Source organism: Ptiloglossa arizonensis, chromosome 12, assembly GCF_051014685.1.
Source record: "Ptiloglossa arizonensis isolate GNS036 chromosome 12, iyPtiAriz1_principal, whole genome shotgun sequence".
Classification (NCBI taxonomy): Eukaryota; Metazoa; Arthropoda; class Insecta; order Hymenoptera; family Colletidae; genus Ptiloglossa; species Ptiloglossa arizonensis.
The window spans coordinates 6,708,203-6,714,202 of NC_135059.1; positions in this window are offsets into that span (position 1 = coordinate 6,708,203).

A 6,000-nucleotide genomic window follows, 5' to 3' on the forward strand; every position below is an offset into this window, starting at 1 on the left:
GATCTCCGTTGTACGAAATTTCTCTAAATAATCTTTCGTATCGATCCGATTCAACCTGACACGACTCGAAGGTAAAAGTTCAGGATGCGATAAAATATTATAGAATAAGAAGAAAAGAGAATCGTCTATCGTTCAACTGTGAAAAAAGTCTGCCCGAAAAAATTGTATTAAAAATATGGAAAAACTGTTGAATACTCGGATCTCGATTGTATCCTCTCGAGAACATTTTTCGTCGAGAAAAATATTGTCATACGCGGCCCGGCATGCTTTACGTGCACACTTTCGTTAAAACCGGACCAGGTTGGGAGAATTTCCTTACAATATAGTGTACGAATACTTTATCGATCCACCGTAAATGGAATTCTGTACCGGATATCAAATATAAGAATAAAAATATTCACGAGCTCGCAGTGACGATAAAATTCCATCCAATACGGACGTACAGCCGTAAAGGAATCAAGTACTCGCGAACATCAATTTCGCACAGAAAGGTACACAAAATGTCCGCCTTCGGCGCGTATTTCGAGCGAAGAGCCCACGGTCGACGAAGGGCGTATACGCGAACGAAGCGGACCGATCAAAAATCGCCGACCGTATTTCAAGGCGAAATGAAATGATCGCCACGTTAAATATTTATACACGGCGGTACACAGGGCAGAAGGGCCGGCTGAATCGAATCTGAAATTCGGTAATGCCTCACTCAGAGCGGACCAGCATTCGCCCGGAAGCCGCGAATTATGCCGTGAGTCCGGCCCGAACCGACGCCGCGTTACGTATTACCCTGTATCACGTGCAAAACCAGGACTGCAGGTGGTTTCCTGTGTGGTCCGTCGTGTGTGTACTTTTCGCGAACGTCCCGGCCAATTTTGTCCCGCGCGCTACAACATTGATATCGTTCGCGCCGATTTTAATTTACATGCGCGGCTCTCTCCGTGCGCGACTTCGAGCCATGTAGTTACATCGATTTTTTCAAGGGTGCAGACGGGTATTTACGATCCGGCCAGACGATCGGAGCACGCGACTCGATTTCAATGCTGTGTAACGGAACCGCGAATTTATGCTCGATCGGCTGTCACGAACACTCCAAAACTCGAATTACTCGCTGACACGATGATTCCGTGAATGAGAGACGGTAACGGAAGTAATTTCTTGCCCACCGTACAACCCGTGTGTTTTCCTTTAATCGAAACCAAGACCAGGTTGACTTCTCCGGCTAACGAGAAACGTTCGTATATTTTTACTTCGCCCAGGGCGTAACCCACTTATACGAAGACGAAGATTTTCATCCTGTATGATACTTCCAAGAAGAAATGAAACGAAACAACTTCTCGCTGTCTTTATTCATTGAATTTAAATCAGGATACGAATAAAAAGTTAACTGTTCGATCGTAGAAATTTTACTCGCCGTCCTTTCTTCGAATCAAATTTTCTCCGTCTTTGAAGAAAGAGATCACTTTTGAAGAAAATTCTAGAGAAAATACACGCAAATTCGTACAGACTCGATGACGTGGGTTTCGGAGTGACGAAGATGATTAATTCGGGAAGATGAACTATTTGAAATTACTAAAGTGTTCAAAAACTATTTGAACACTCCAGAAATCGATGCTGTCTAAATACTTGTCTAGAAGAAAGATTCGTTCTGCAGTCGTTGCACCGTTGCATTTATTCTTCGTCGCTCGAAGGGCTCGTTTTCGAACGAAACTGTGAATTTATTTTCGAAAGGAACTGGATCGACGCGAAAATTCCAAAAGTAGATTTTTCCACGAGCGAACCGATTGGTCGTCGACGCAACGATCGAAACGAAACGTTTGGTAATAAAAGGAATAATTTCAGGTACACTGTACTCGCGTGTGTTTCCCTTATCGAGACGAGGCCGAAACCAGTTCAGTTTGAGCACGGATCGCGTAAATATGTTGCCGAGATTGCCGCTATCTTCGTCGTTATCGTCGAAAGGAACAGTCTTCGATTCGTCTTTCACGAAGGAACAGCAAGAAAGGCCGCGATAATGGCGGTCAAGTATTTTTCACTGAAATCGGACAAGTGGATCACGATCGTGCTCAAGATTACGCGAGAAATGCGTGCCTCTAAGTTCCAATTTCCTATTACTTTACCTTCGATATGCTTTTATTCGAAGTGAGTTTCGATTCTCGTTCATCTTTATTCCCCAAGATATTAATTTAGATTATCGAATATCGGTACAGAATAATGTTGTCTATAAGACGTTCTTTCGAGCTCTTGCCCGTACCATTACCTAAACTGCTCGATATACGAGTGACTCGAAGAATTGTTCGAATTTGACAGATTATCTCGTTCGAACGATATAGCCAAAGAATTTCAATAGTATCATAGAAAAACGGAAAATGCAGATACGGATTATTTCGAGAATCGTTTGTTCCTTCAAATTTTTCGTATTGCACTCCAAAGTTGCATACACGCTCGCATCGATCGCTCCTTGCCTACTGTTGAAATCTCCGAAATTTTTATCAGATTGTGCGTCAAGAGCAAAGAAAAAGGCGACACGGTGAAACGAAATTGCTGCAATAATTCTTAGTATCCCGAATCGTGCCAACAAATACCGAGTCGTTCTTTTTTCGCCAAATTTTTCACGGTCGGATCGGAATCTCGATTCGGATCTGGATTTTTTATCCGCGGATGGGTCGACGAGATAATTAATTCTAACGATATTGATAAAATTCGCCGTCCACATTCCGGCACTATCTAAAAAATTCCCCCGGGAACGAACCTGACAACACATCGCACGACTAATTACTAACGACCGTAGTAATTTAGAAAGTGCATCGTGTGTGGCACCGCGTGTTCGTCCTCCCGCTATCTCCGCTTTAAACTAGAAACTTACCGCTAATAACAGCTTTCGATGCGACGATAAATAAAATAATCGAAAAACGGCCTAAGCGCGGTCAATGTTCACCAGAAATTTGCAAATCTGAAGCGTAAAGGCCAAGCGTTACCGATTATTAAAATTAATACACGATTCGATTAATATGCAAATCTATACGGATACCATATTATTGAACACGATAGTTTGAACGTTCAAAATTCGATGATTTCAATTTCGCGCGTTAATTTAAAGTTATTCTTAATTGATTGGCAAAGTATTGCGGGTCGTTGTATAAACTTAAACGTACCTCGATTTCCACGAACGCTCGGAAAGTAACAGAAAGCGTATCTCAAGTACGTGAACCGTTAAGGTTCGAAAACATTGAAATTTTCCTACACCGATTCGGTAGTGGTTCGTTAAGGGGTGGTCTCGAAGAAGCAATCTGTAATGCGTTCGAAATGCTAACATCGGTGACCGAATCACTGTTAATCGAAGCTGGAAGCAAAAACGGGGGGAGAGAGAGGGTAATAAAAGGATTAAGACCTATATATAACCAGTTCCCAGAAGGTGGTACACGGAGGCCGGGGTTCACGTAAAATCTCACCCTGGGAGTTCATAAACCCCTCGGCCAGTCGAGATAAACCAATAAAGCAGCGCGATAGCCGGCGAAGCAGGTGCAACGTGGGCGGTGAGTTACCGTGCGGGTCGCAGGTCACCGCGAAGCCAGCATCTCCGGCAATCCTTCTCACACACTGCGCTCCCCTTTCACCTTCCACGGCCTCTCTCGTAACATCCTTCTAACGACGAGATCCTACAGGAAACACGGGTCGACTAGCGTACGCGTAGACCTCGACTCCCTAGCGATGGGAGCAAGTCGATGCAAGACTCGAGCCACCGCGCACAGACCTGACCTACGATCAATTTTGGACGTTGGTTTTATATCCGATAGAAGAAGATCGAGACTGGAATCTATTACGGACATTCGGTTCCAGTTACAGAAACGTTGCGTTCGTATCGAGCGAATTTTTTACTAATATTGCCTAGTAAATTTTGCTATCAGATTATACCATGATTAAATATCATTTTGACGTTCGAAGAAGAAAGTTAAAACAAACATGTTTCTTTTATATTGTGGTGCATTCTATGTTTCGATTCGTTCTTAATATTTTTCCGATAAGCTCGAAATTATCATCGTTATATTTCACGGAACAGCGCGACAATTCCCATTATTGTCAGCGATAAATTATGCTCCCGATACTTAAGACATCCGTGTTACGAAGCAGTGGGTACTTGAGCCGGGACAGCGACGCGCGAATCTATCCTTGAGTCAAGAAATAGTACACTATGATAAAGTAAACGCGAGGATAGTGTACAAGATATCGCGATCGAAGGTCACGGTAGATTTCAAGAAGATTCGAATTTCTGCAATTTCAGGATACCGAATCGTTGATAAAAATAACGAAGCAGGTGTGCCGGAGGAGATATCAAAAACATCGACGTTTATCTTTTCGAAAATCTACCGTATTCCTGTGCCTGTCGATATTTTATCGACCCTCGGGCGGTTATATAGCTTATCGAGAAATGCAATTGGAAATCCAGAGGAAAACGCACCGAATGCCCATCGCTAGATGCAACAAGATACGGGAAGGGTGGTGCCTCTTATAGCAAGTCCTAACCAGGACCTTTGGGCACGTGATATTTTATCGAGAAGTCTCGGTAAGTACCGCTGCGACTTGGGGACAATTTACGCTGCAAAATGTAATTTTTCGTGTACGAGGTAGTCTGCTAAACAGCAACAGATACAACTTGTTCTTTTTTCGGGAGGCTACGTCCGCGCGGTTATTAATAAAACTCGCGATATTTCCCGAATTCTTATTCGATATCGATAAATGCAAATAACCGTGCATTAAATTTCCCGTGTCCCGTAACTCCTCTCGTTTTCAGCTTGCCGGCCCGCAGAATCGCCCGAGACACCACACCGTGTTCCGTGAATTAAGCTTAGCAGAAGCGTATTAAACCTTTGCGGTTGACTTTATACGGTATAGATTGCCAGCAAATCTCAATTATTTATATATCTATTCAGAAGTAAACGGTAGTAAGACAACCGCGTATTATTTTATAGAATATCTATGAAGGTAAGTATACAAGAAAAAGTAAATGAGAATTTAATTACACGATTACGATAACGATAATTTCTTACAAGCTGCAACATTTAACGAGAAACGAGAAACAGGTGAAAATGAAGATCCAATCCATCCTCTCGATACAAATGTGTCCTTCAAAATATTTCTACGAATTTTGTGCAGATGCAACGAGTTCCCTAGTCGGTAAATAAAGTAATAACAATGTAATAATAATAATAATTATTATAATGATAATTTCTTACAAACTGTAACATTTAGCGAGAAAACTCTTTCTTGAAAGAAAACTGAATACTCCGTACTTCGCGATGCACGGTGCATAGTCTCGAACAATCGATACCAGAACCTTTCTCACCCCAGATGCAATTTCGATCACCGAACCTCTGTTTCGAGCAACGTGCCCCCTTTTGTACGTTGGAGCGATACTTTCTCGATCGAAACGGTACCGAACAATTTCAAAATTTCGTTTGTACGTCGACAAGAAAGGAATTTCTGCCCTCGGAACCTGCTTTCCAATTAACGTGAGCCTTAAGTACGGTCCGGCCGCTTAATGCAATTTTAACACAATTAACCCGACCGTATCGATTGAGACAGATGAAAGTAAATATCGTCGATAGCGATCTGGGAGATATAAATCGACCGTGACGATTCGATTGCCGGGGTAGGATCTCTTCTCTCGGTTCCCAGCAGATTAAATTAACTCGGAGAGGCGGCCGAGGGAAAGGATACGTAAATCGTAAGATTCCTAGATGCCAAAGATAACTTTACATCTGCCGGTCGATTGCGATAATTAGGCTGCCCGGAGATTGATCGAAAATCGCATTCAATTTCAATGGGTCGGATCATTACCTAATTAAGCGAGCGTACTCGATGTTTGCTCTTATTACGCGAATTAATTAACCAGCGAATCGACGTAGCGAAACCCTCTTCGTGTCTTCGCGAGCTGTTAGATACTTACAATATGGGGAGCAACGAGTCAGTATGAAAAAAATCCTAGCTCGAACAAAGATTCCTTTCTTC